Source organism: Martes martes (assembly GCF_963455335.1).
Source record: "Martes martes genome assembly, chromosome: 7".
Taxonomy (NCBI): Eukaryota; Metazoa; Chordata; class Mammalia; order Carnivora; family Mustelidae; genus Martes; species Martes martes.
In genome coordinates, this window is record NC_137894.1 from 83,385,562 (window position 1) to 83,398,397 (window position 12,836).

Here is a 12,836-nt window from a genome sequence, read left to right on the forward strand (position 1 = left end):
ATCCTTACATATGTTTTTGGAGTAAGTTTTACATACGGGGAAACCGGCTCGGAAGCTAAGTGACTTGCCCAGAAGTTAACAGCTCTCTAGTACTACACTGAATCCACATCCCGTGCTTTTTTCAGAGATGTTCCGCTTCCCTGAAAACAAATGATATTTTTTCAAAGCGAATGATCACATTCTCAGCATTTGAATGCCAGCTTGGCAGCATATTATGAGTTGGTTAGATCAGGCATGATGAACAAGAATAGACGATCTGATTCATGTGTACCCCTGCCAAATTCACAGGTGAAGCCCTAACCACCAATGTTTAGGTTTAGATGAAGTCATGGGGATGGTGGGGGGGGTCCTCATGGTGTGATTAGTGTGCTTATGAGAAAGGAAGAGATGAGAGTTCTCTCTCTCCTGTCTGCAAGCCAGGGACAAAGCCGTCACCAGAACCTGAGCACACGGTCACCCTGATCTCAGACTTTTTGGCCTCCAGAACTGTGCGAAATAAGTTTCTGTTGTTTAAGCCACCCAGTCCACGATCTTTTTTTATGGCAGCCCAAGCTGACTAAGACAGTTCATAAAATTATTTTGTTCTGATGACTCCCAATTGCAGTATTTTCCAGAATTAGATGCTTGCCTAGTCTACATCTTACAAGCAGGATTCTTGTTCCTTTCGCCAGGTGACAGATACTAGGCACACTATTTATTCTGCATTTCATACATTACCTAATCGCAGTAAGTGAATGAAGCCATACCATTGCCATGTCAACTCAGTGGCTTGTCACATTGAAACAAGTTTCCCTTTCATTGTCCTGCCTTGTCTAACTGTGGAAAACCAAGGGCCGGGGTGCCTGGGTGGCTCAGTGGGTTGAAGCCTCTGCCTTCAGCTCAGGTCATGATCCCAGGGTCCTGGGATCGAGCCCCGCATCGGGCTCTCTGCTCAGTGGGGAGCCTGCTTCCTCCTTTCTCTCTGCCTGTTTCTCTGCCTACTTGTGATCTCTGTCTGTCAAATAAATAAATCTTAAAAGAAAGAAAGAAAGAAAACCAAGGGCCTTCTGCTCTGTTCTCTATTAAAAAAAAAAAGTTAGAAAACTTTTTGAAACAAGAGTGCTTAATAGAAATGTGGTACCAACTGGCATAGAGTTGGTGGTTTATAAATCATTTCACTGTCACCAGTGTTACCGCTCAGACTATTTCCTACCATTCTGTACACACACGGTCTAATTTTATCATCCTTTAGAAATACTGTGGCTACTATTTCCTGGCTAGTGGTCAACTTTTAAACCATTCTTTTCTTTGTTTTAAAACCTGAGCAGGTGAGTTTTCTCAGTTTACCTGTTTCTGTTTTGGAAAATCATGCCTTTGAAAAGAGATTATTTTGTTTGTTTATTTATTCCCATTCATAGATACCTTTGTGTGTGTGTGTGTGTGATCATAGTCATTCCTAAGGCAACCAGTTGTGTTTTGAGATAGCAAATCTTTAGGACAGCTGTGATGCCACCTACCTTAAGAAGTTCCGTTTTTCTGATGTTGTATTCCTAGGCATATGCAGATATTAGAGGAAAAAACAAAATTTAGTTCAAGTAAACATCTTTGAATTAGCATGTAGAATCAGACTGGATCCCTTCACTTTTTGACTCTTTAGAATATTAGAAGGTCTTAGTAATTTCCTGATGATTAGGTTATTCTTTTTTTATTCATTTTTTATGACTATTAGGTTATTCTTAAAAATTAATATCTTCACCTACAGTATGAACATAATTTTGATGATATCTGAAAGTCCTGCTTCTAGGCTAGGTGTACATATTTACAAAGTAGGGTATGGTACCATGGAAAGTATATGTTTTACATTAGATTTGAAAAATTAAGAACATTTCAAAAAATCCCTTGCTATCTTCAAAAATATTGAAAATGATGATTGCACTTTTTTATGGCTGTACTGTTAATGCAAGAAATTATTAATTTGGAGATGGAATTGTACAGCCTCACATACTTGGGGTTTTTTATCTTTATCTTTTTGGTTTGTTTTTTGACACGTGAAGGTATTTCATCGATTGAAAACAAAGGAACACTTTGACCTCCCATGCCTTACCCTTCTTTTTGTCAAACTCCCCCTCAGAGGAATCTTTAGAAAAGATTTGGCATCAAAGAGATCTGGAAAAAAAAAAAAAAGAGAGAGAGAGAGAGAGATCTGGATCAGAATTCTGGCTCTGTCATGTACTAGCGAGGTCACCATGGGCACATCATTTCATTGCTAAGTTAACACCCTAAAACCAAACATTCTATCTCCCCTGCTTCTCCTGCTTCAGACCTATTCTTCTTTCTGTATCCTCTATTTGGTTTGCCAATACCACCCTCCAGCCAGTTGCCCAAGCCAGCAATTCCAGGTTTTTTTACCTTTTTGTTCTCTACCCAGTTTAACAGATCCTGCCAATATGGCTTCCTAAATTAATCCCTCCAGTCCTGCACTAAGATGATATCCACCAGCCAGTGGGGCTGTTGAGCACTTATACTTATACAAATTGAGAAATGCTGGAAGTGTGAAATACATACCCATTTTTGAAGACTGTATAAAAAAGGGATAGAAACTGTTTTGTTAACAATATTTATATTAATTTCGTATTAAAATAATATTTTCAATATAGTGGGTTAAGGAAAAAATGTATTATTAATCTTTATTTCATGTGTTCCTTTTTGATTTTTAATGTCACTGCCAAACTTATTTGTGGGTCAGATTCTTTTTTTTTTTTAAGATTTTATTTATTTGACAGAGATCACAAGTAGGCAGAGAGGCAGGCGGGGTGGGGGTGGGAAACAGGCTCCCCACTAAGCAGAGAGCCCAATGCGGGCCTCGATCCCAGGACCCTGAGACCATGACCTGATTAACCCACTGAGCCCCCCAGGCGCTCCTATAGGTCAGGTTCTATTTCACACGGCAGTGCTGCTCTCGTCTACCTTGTCCTATCTTAGCGAGACTCTCTTCCTCTCTCATGGCTCCAAAGTCTAGTAACTGGCTTTCCCACCTTCTGAGGCTCAGTGAGAAGTGGACATCTGAATGTGTCACTGCTCTGCTCCTACCACCCTTCAGAGGCTTTTCATCCCATAAACCCAAGGTACTGTGCTGTCCAAATAAGCACTCTCCCTTATTTGACCTCTGCGTACCTCCCAGCCTGTCTCTCACCCTCTCAGCTCCTCCTTCTCCCTACCCAGCACTGTACAAACCACCAGACCTAAAAATTCCTGTCTTGCCCTAAACATACCGTGCTATTTAATACATATGTGCCTTTGGATTTCCAATTTTTCCATCTAGAATGCTGTCCCCTCCCCCATCTTTCTGGGGCATTGCATTTTACCTTTTAAAACTTTCAGAGGGCCCTCTTTTCTCCCTCCCTTGTAGAGATTCTACCAACACTTCGTATTTACTCACACTGAGCTCTGAGCTCCTTGAGGGTGGGGCCTGTGTCTTATTCACTCTGATGTCCATCTGTGCTTAGGACAGTACCTGGAGCAGAACAGTTACATTCCTTTGATAAGTTTCTGTATTCGTTATATTGCATTAAAATCATATATATTACAGTGATTTGTTTACATGTCTGTCTCCCCTCTATGGAATGAACTCTTGGAAGAAAAGAGGTGAATCTTATTGATACATAAAGATCTAAATACCCCAGCACCTCAAATGGTGCCTGCCAGAGTGGACGCCATATTTGTTGAATTGAATTAAATTCAGGCAGAACCTACCGGAAATCTGCTGACTTTCAAATTGACCTTCAGGCTCAGTCATTCAGAGGATTACTGATTTGGAAGAACTCTAGGATTCTTTTTGATCTTTAGTTTTTGGGATTACTTTGTGTGCTATTGTTGCTGTTTGTCCCCTCAGTTTTATTGAGATAGAATTGACATATAATGTTGTATAAGTTTGGTGTACAGCACAATGATTTTATATATATATATATATATATATATATATATATATATATACATACACATAGTGAAATGATTACCACACTAAGTTCAGTTAACATATCCATCACCTCACATAGGTATAATTTTTTCTTGTGATGAGAACTTTTAAGATCTATTCTCCTAGCAATTTGCAAATATATAGTACAGTATTGTTAACTATGGTCGCCATGCTGTACATCATATCCCAGAACTAACTTACCTGATAACTGCAAGTTTATATCTTTTGACAGCCTTCATCCATGTCCCCCACCTTCTTTTTGCTGTTTTTTAACCTTTAAATGTTTTTCATTCTTTATAAAGGTAGTATATATATCACTGGGGAAAAAGTCAAATAATATCAAATGATAGAAATTGAATGTTCTCTCAGTCCTGCTCCCCAGAGGAAACCACTGATAAGTGTGTGTCTTTCAAGACTGTTTTCACACATACACATGTAATTATTTTTCACAAAGATGCCATCATTAAACATATTACTCTAAAATTTACATTTTAAAAAATATATGTATTTCCAAGTACAGAGTTTTGTAAGTGTCTTTGAATAGTCAGATTGGGGTCATGTTCCATGTTATGACTCTGCTCCTGGGCTGGGCAGAGTGCTGTTCTTAGCTGACTCATTTTACAATCCAGTGGTCACCTCACACTACTTGCAAAGGAGAAAGAGCTCCTATACCCAGGGTTTGGAATAGATGACCCTGCTGCAAGTAAAAAATATCTTTGGAGTCTTACTTGTTTCATCTTAAAAGTTAGTGTAGGGGCGCCTGGGTGACTTGGTTGGTTAAACGTCTGCCTTTGGCTCAGGTCATGATCCTGGGGTCTTGGGATCAAGTCCTGCTTTGGACTCCCTATTCAGGTGGGAGTCTGCTTCTCCTTCTCCCCATCTGCCCTTCCTGCTTCTCATGCTCATGCTCTCTCTCTCTAATAAATCAATAAAAAAAATCTTTAATAAAAACAGTGTAGATCTTGAATTTGTAAATATTAAAGCATCTCTGTTTTCAAATAAAAAACTAGGAGGTTCTCAGAAACAAACAAACAAACAAACAAACAAAAGCCTGAAGTAAAATTCTCAGTCCAGGACGTTGTGCCTGCTTGTCCTCTGGGCTTCAGGGTACCCCAGTATATTGCCAGGTCCTGCTTGGGTATTCCCTAGTGTAGAAATACAGTGTTAGGCTTTCAAACAAAAGTACCTAGGGGTTTCCCACAACTTACCCAGGAAGGAGGGAGCAGTAGATGCTACTGGAAAAATTATAAATCACAGTTAGCTATAGAATAAGGGGCAGGATTAGGAATGGAACGTACTGAAAAGACAGAAGTTAGAATCAAGAGGTACTTAATATGGACGCTACTGATTCAGAGAATGGTTAGGATTAATGTAGGTTTGAAACCTGGCTCTGCTTTTTACTGGCCTGTGACCGTGAGCTATTTTCTTAACCTTACTGAGCCTGTTACCTCATTTGTAAAAAGGCATTAGGAGCAGGGTGGTAATAATGGTACCAGAATCATAGGACATCTATGAGGATGAAATGATGATGTATATAAAGACATTAAAGACATATAAAGACATATAAGACATTAAAGACATATAAAGACATTAAAGTGCTTCTGACCCATTATATTGCCCAGTAAATTATAGCTAAGAGAAAAGTAGAAGAGTCTTCTTTTTAGTTTACATGAATTTTTAATCTATGTACTTGGAAAAAGAGCCTCAAAATAGCTCTTCTACCAAGAACCAACTCCATCCACCCATATCTCTGCCTTGATAAGAGAATAGTGAGCACAGTTGTCTCATTTTATATCTAATTCTTCCTCTCACAGCTCTCCCTCAAATCACATCCCCATTATTGCTTCCTGTCATTTCCAGTTTCTGTGCCCCCATTTCTGCTAAGAAAAGCAGAAGTGAGGGAAATGTGAGGGTTTGGGGATTTCTAAAAACTGTTCCTAAGTTCTCCTTGTTACATTATATTAAACTGTAGTTATGTGACTATAATATTTTCTGGATCTTTTCTCTGGGAAACACAAAGGAATTTCCCCCATTAGTGTCACATTTTATCTTTTAGAGGACAGGAATTACTATATTGGGCATACATAATATGAGAGTTACGCAGTTATGAGAGTTCATTACATCAAAGAAATTCACTGTTGTATTTTTTCACTCTGTGTCTTGCAAATGGGGAAACTTGGGCTCTTGACTTGCCTCAAGGCCACAGGTAAATTGCTGAGCCTGAACTGTTAGTTGTTTTGTTTTGTTTTGTCCTTAAGATTTTATTTATTTATTTATTCATTTGAGGGATCCTTTCTCGGCCTTTTGGCTGAGATCAGGTGTATTTATTTGAGAGAGAGCACGTGCATTCGTGAGCAGGGAGGGGCAGAGGGGAAGGGAGAAAGAATCTGAAGCAGACTCCACGCTGAGCCAGAGCCCGACATGGGGCTTGATCCCAGGACCACAAGATCATGACCAGAGCCAAAACCAAGAGTTGGACACTTAACCTACTGAGCCACCCAGGCACCCCCTGAACTGATATCAATTTAAACATATGAGGTTGCTCTTTTGTACCTCAAAAATGATAGAATATTGGGACCTTTGTCTGATTCATATTACAAAGCCTCTGGTGTGTATGTAACATGTCATAAAGAACACTTAAATGTAAATGTATAGTGTACAGAGTAATAATAAAACTAATTCTCCTGTACCTACCGTTAACTTAAAACGCTCTCTGTGTGCCCTAACTTATTTTCTTCCTCCTGCTAACCTCTTCTTCCCCCATGCCCACAGCCTGAGTACAGTGTAATGTCCTTGCTTTTCTTTGTTTAGGTTTGAAAAACCTGAGTGCAAGTTCAGCCCTAGGCATGTGAGGAAAGACAAGTATTGTCGCTCCCCCCGCCCAGAGAAGGTGAACAGAATCTTTGGTTCATGGCTTCTCTGAGAGCTCCTAAGAGCCCCTTCTGGTGAGGTAAGGGCTTAGGGTTATGCACGAGTCTTAGGAAACAGAGGTTTTTACCACAGTGAAGACATCTTGCAAAGTTGTAGTTTGAATGAGTTGTACAACATTGGACAGAAATATGGTCAAACACTACAGGCTGCTGTTTACTGCCTCTAAACTCATGTGACTTTCCTCCAGCTTTTAAGAGTAGATCAAAGTAAAATGTTCTTGCCTTTTCAGTAAAATGCAAGTCTTCACTGATCCAGGCAGCAAGGCAAGGAGTGGGAGTATAGTAACTCCAGACTTTGCTTAAGACAGCCAAGTACGAGGGGTGCCTGGTTGGCTCAGTGGGTTAAAGCCTCTGCCTTCAGCTTGGGTCATGGTCCCAGGGTCCTGGCATCGAGCCCCGCATCGGGCTCTCTTCTCAGCAGGGAGCCTGCTCCCCCCCGCCCCACACACACTCTGCCTGCCTCTCTGCCTACTTGTGATCTCTGTCTGTCAAATAAATAAATAAAATCATTAAAAAAAAAAAAAAAAGACAGCCAAGTACGAGCTCACACAGGCACTTGATTCGTCCAGTCATGGCAGTGGGGATCATGATGATGACTGTTCCTATTGTGGGCATCTCTCAAGGCACTTTCTAATCCTGATCAATTGCCCTCTGATTCTTATACACAGCCCTTATCCTGGAATCCCTCTTCACTGTCCTTCATGCATTTCCCATTCTCTCTCTCTCCTATTTCCTGCCTTCCTCTTTCCTGGTTTAGTGTCTGGTGGAAAACATTCTTCAGGAGCTTCCTAAGGAAGGTGTGTGGGAGGTAAAATTTTGGAAGGCATCCATGTCTGAAAGTGTCTTTGTATTATTCTTATATATGAAAGAGTGGCTGAAAATAGATCTCTAGGTTAGAAACATTCTTTCAGAATTTTGAAGACAGTGCTTTGTTTGCAGTGTTGGAAATCTGAAAACTTTTTTTTCTTACTGTTATTTGCATTTATTTTATGCAGAATTGACTCCCGGGCCATAATTTTTTGTTTCTTCTGGGATTTCTTTGTCTTCTGTGCAGCCTCCTCTTCTGGCTTAGGGACAGTCAGCTCTTTCTCAGTAAGGAGCATCTCAGTGTAGCAGGAGAGCTCCTGTTGGGTTAATCTGACCATGAGCCCTGTAAGTTCTACACTGCGTCTTGGGGGCTTTGTTCACCTGGCTGTGCTCAGTGACCAGGGAATCTACATCTAAACCCTTAAGTTCAGTGTGACTCTGCATTTTTAAGCATGTGCAGTAAAAAATTCAGCACTCTTTGGGCCACCCACCCTTCATCCAGCCCCACACTTTGGCCTGGGCACACCTACCAACTCCACCATTGTAGTGATGGAATGGTATGCATTGCTTCTGCAAAGTGACATCCTTCAGATACTTGGTGGCTTTTTAGGTACACATACCCTTGATGGCCTGGGCAGTTTCACATGTGTTCTTAAAGTGAACACGAAGATTTGAACCTTTTGGTTTGCATGATTTTGTAGGGCTTTCTGGGTCAAGTGAGTAGTGAACCATTTTCAGAGATCACCTCAGGCTGCTTTTGGGAAGGACAGAAATCTGAAGACATTTTGATGCCTGATCTTTTCTATATGGTCTGCTTTTTTCTTTCTGGAAGCTTTTGGAATTGTCTTTTTGTCTCCAGTGTTCTATGCTTTTACAGTAGCATGACTTGATATTGTCTGTTTGCCATTCATTGAGTTGAGTATGCAATGGACTATTTAGTTCTTTAAAAAAAAAAGAAAAGATTTTATTTCTTTGAGAGAAAGAGAGAGAGTGAGAGAGCGCACAAGCAGAGGAGAGGGAGAAGCAGACTCCGCACTGAACAGGGAGCCTGATGATGCAGGGCTCAATCCCAGAACCCTGGGATCATGACCTGAGCTGAAGGCAGACACAACTCACGGAGCCACCCAGGAATCCCATGGACTATTTCATTCTAAAAACTCACTATCTTATTATTTTAGGAAATGTTCTTTGACTATTTCATTGATGAATCCTCTCTGTTTTCCCAGTTTGTTCCCTCCCTCCCTTCCTCCTTCCCTTCCTTACTCTCTGTCTTTCTCTCTTATTCAGATGTTAGATCTCCTAGGCTGGTCCTCTAAATTTCTTATTTTTTATCTCTTTGCTCCTTTTCTGGGAAGTCTTTTCTTTTCTTTTTTTTTTTCAAGATTGTATTTATTTATTTATTTGTTTGTTTGTTTTTTTAAAGATTTTATTTATTTATTTGACAGACAGAGACCACAAGTAGGCAGAGAGGCAGGCAGAGAGAGAGCCGGGGGAGGAAGCAGGCTCCCCGCTGAGCAGAGAGCCCGATGCGGGGCTCGATCCCAGGACTCTGGCATCATGACCTGAGCTGAAGGCAGCGGCTTTAACCCACTGAGCCACCCAGGCGCCCCGACAAGATTGTATTTATTTATTTGACAGAGATCACAAGTAGGCAGAAAGGCAGGCGAGGTGGGGGGGGCGGTGCGGGGAAGCAGGCTCCCTGCTGAGAGAGCAGAGAGCCCAACAGGACCTGATCCCAGCATCCTGGGATCATGACCTGAGCTGAAGGCAGAGGCTTTAGCCCACTGAGCCACCCAGGCGCCCCAAGGGAAGTCTTTTCCACATTCTCTTCCTACCCTTCTGTTGATTTTTTTTTTTTAATTCCTGGTAGCAGCCATGTTTTAATTCCTAAGAGCCCTTTATTTTCTTCCTTAAAAAAGAAAAAATAAAAGCTTAATGAATGCATGGTCTCATAGGATTTTTTTTAAGATTTATTTATTTTTAGAGAACGCATGCGCACACACACGTTCAGGGTAGGAGGCAGAGGGAAAGAATCTCAAGCAGACTCCCTGCTTAATGGGGATCCCCACCAGGGGCTCAAGCTCATGATCCTGAGATCAAGAGTCAGAGGCTCAAGCAACTGAGCCACTCAGGCCCCCCATTATCTCATAGGATTTTAATGATAGGTTTTTGTGGGGTTTGGGCCTTCTCCCTTTATATATAGTCTTTTGCTTATTTATTTTCCTTATTCGTTTTAGACTCTTCCATTTCACAGGCTCTCCACCCTGTGATGATTCTTTGCTCTCTGCTTATGATTAAACATAATCTAAACAGCTGATTAGAAGCTCTGTGTAGGTGGGGTTATTGACTGTTGACTTCACAGTAGGGTGATCTGGTTGGGCCATTTGTTGGGGAATTCCCAATTAGTATCTCTAGGGTTTTTTCCTTTGCCTGGTCAGATTCCCCAAAGGCGAGTTTCCAGTTTCTTGCCTGCAGGGTAAAGGCCTCACCAGTGCCAGTGTTTCTGAGAGCCAAGGAAGGAGACAGGTCTGAGTTTCTCTACATTCTAATTTCAGCATGCATATATTCATGTAATCCCTATTTTCAGTATGGTACACACACTGTCAAATGAGCTTGGTACTGTAATCTAGAGATCCTTTGATTCATCACATCCAGGTAATGAACCTTCAGACTTCTTATCCCCGCCCCAGCAGAATCAATATGGATGTGGGGTTGGAGGGCAAATTTAGGACTCTGATACTGCTTTAATAGCTTTTACCCAGTTCTCCAGAGGTAGGAAATAGACTAACATTTAGTATGCCTCTTTTGCTTTTAGTTCTGGATTGTTTTGAGAAATTAAGTTGGTTCTTAGCTTACCCCTCTTCAAATCTGACTTTGTTGTATCTGCAAGGTTAGTGGCCACCTGTCCTTCTCCTTTCCAGCTTCCAGATTTTGTTGCTGCTATCTCCTCTCTTGTTCTCCAAGTTCTTGTGGGTTTGTCATTTTACAAGGCTCTGTATTACAGTTTTACTGGGATTCCAAGTGGGATTAGTATTAGATTGTGTGTTCCTTTGTCTTCTTAACCTCAAAGCTTATGTTCTCCTCACTATTAACAAGTGTTGACAGAGAGATTAACACAAAAATCAGCGAAGTCTGTGAGAATCTCTGTTTCTTTTTCTTCCATTTTGATTCTCTTTCCTTTTTGGGGGGGGTAGGGAGGGGTGGATACAGTGAGGTTTGGGAGGTCTAAATGTACTAATCCATGCTGCACTTTCTAATAATAGCTAGTTCTTACTGAGTACTTTTCCATGTGCTATGTAGTTAAATACATCTACATTAATCCTTATAAAAACCCAATTTGTATCTCCATTCTACCAATGATGAAACAGAAGCCCAAAGAGGAAATGTACATTTCCTAAGGTCACACAGTTCTGACATAGTGGAACCAAAATTCGAACCTAGGCAGCCTGACATCAAAGCTTGTTGCTCTTAATTACTATACTATTAAATACTAGCTATAAATTGGAAAAGTCTCTTTTATGTCTCTTTTCGATTTCATTTACTGTATAAGCCCTTCCACTGCAGAGCTATAGAGATGACTTGAAACATTAAATGGGGATATCCAAGGTGTCTTTTTATATTCCTAGGTCTTTTGTCTATTTTGAACTGACAGGATTGTTCCAGAAAACAAAGTCAATATTCACAATGCACTGTTGTATGTGGCTCTGTGCTAAAACAGAAGTTATGTGAATCAGTGCAGCCAAGGAAAGACTACACAAATTTCCAAGCCTCCACAGTCCCCTCATCTTATGCTTTCTCCTCTATTCATTAAATGGTACCTGTGGGCCTGAAAGTATTGACATTCTTTACCACTGTGAGCAGATTACTCCCCATACATGAACTGGATCTGGAACCCTGGCGGAAATTTTTAATAAATTTTGAAAGTGGAAATTAAAATGCGTCAGAGTAAGTTAACTTAATCTTCCTGAAATTAGTTTTCAGTCTTCAAAATACTGTCCTTTTCTGCCTCACTGTGATAAAAGAAACACAAATATCTTACCGAAAAACTAAAAAGACCAGAAAATGTGTGTAAATGTTTGGAGAAAAGTCATACTATGAGTCAGGAGTGAAATCTTCTGTCTTCTAGACAGCGCTGACTCTCAGCTAGATGGGGAAATCCATCTTGGCCAATTTAATCATTCTCTAAAAGGCTGGACAACTGTGTGGGTGCTAATGGCATTGGAGAGACACGGTACGCAGGAAACACATCCCACACTTGACAGGATGTTCCCAAGTCAGGAAGGGCATTTCTCTTCCTCAGTAGAATTGTTTCATTGACTAAAGACAACATGAGATCATTGAAATCTCCCCAAAATACCAGAGACTGACGAAAGCAGGATATAGGACATGGTGAGTCTAATGTGATATAGTGGGATCATTTATGACGTCATAATAAAGTGATAGTATTTTGTGTACATACTTCCTTCCAAGAGATTTGAACAACTTAATGGAGTCAATCAGTCACTAAAGTTTTAAATCTTCTGTGTTCAGAGTACATGGTCCCAGAGATGGGAGCAGGACTCTGGTTCAGTCCCAGCCTCTCCTCTCTGGAACTCCACCACAGGCTTTTGAAGCTTCCACTTCTGGAATACCACCCAGAGAAGTTTCCTTCCCTCACCTCACCCCAGCTTCTGCTGCTTCTCTAAAACATTTCCTTTTTTCATCTTCTTCCAAGTCACCTATTTTCATCAAGTGTTAGTCTAGATCTTACCTGGTATATAGCTCCCGAACAGTTCCAGCAATGAAATATCATTAATCTTCTTTAAGTAAAGAATGATTTCTCCCTCTCTCTCTGTAAGCAGCAGCAGCAGCTGTCATAGGTAGAACTGAGGCTGAGACCACACCAGTAAGTAGTTGGCAAATGAAAATGTGACAAGAAGCCTTGAGCCACAACTTTGGTGGGTTTCCTGCACTCTTCCGTGGTGGCATTTTTAGAGGTACACAGAAAAGTGTCGAATAACAGTCACCTGAGGACTATCTCTAGGGCAGGAATTCTTTTCCTGAAACTTAGCTCAAGAGAACAGTGTTACAAAGACAAAGAAGAGAAATGAAACTGGTTATGAGCTTACCTGCAGATGTTAGGAACACAGAAACAAGTAGAAAAC

At 40.8% G+C, this 12,836-nt stretch overlaps 1 protein-coding gene and 1 pseudogene across 3 annotated transcripts in view; one reads left to right on the forward strand and one right to left on the reverse strand.

Annotated features, from left to right (window-relative positions):
* Window positions 1-12,836, forward strand: part of PRORP (protein only RNase P catalytic subunit) — a 144,269-nt gene that overhangs the window by 108,006 nt on the left and 23,427 nt on the right. The gene's annotated exons all lie outside the window — the stretch shown is intronic.
* LOC308345695 (large ribosomal subunit protein uL22-like) lies at window positions 7,873-8,424 on the reverse strand (annotated as a pseudogene). Its single transcript has one exon. The product of its transcript is annotated as a large ribosomal subunit protein uL22-like (transcript).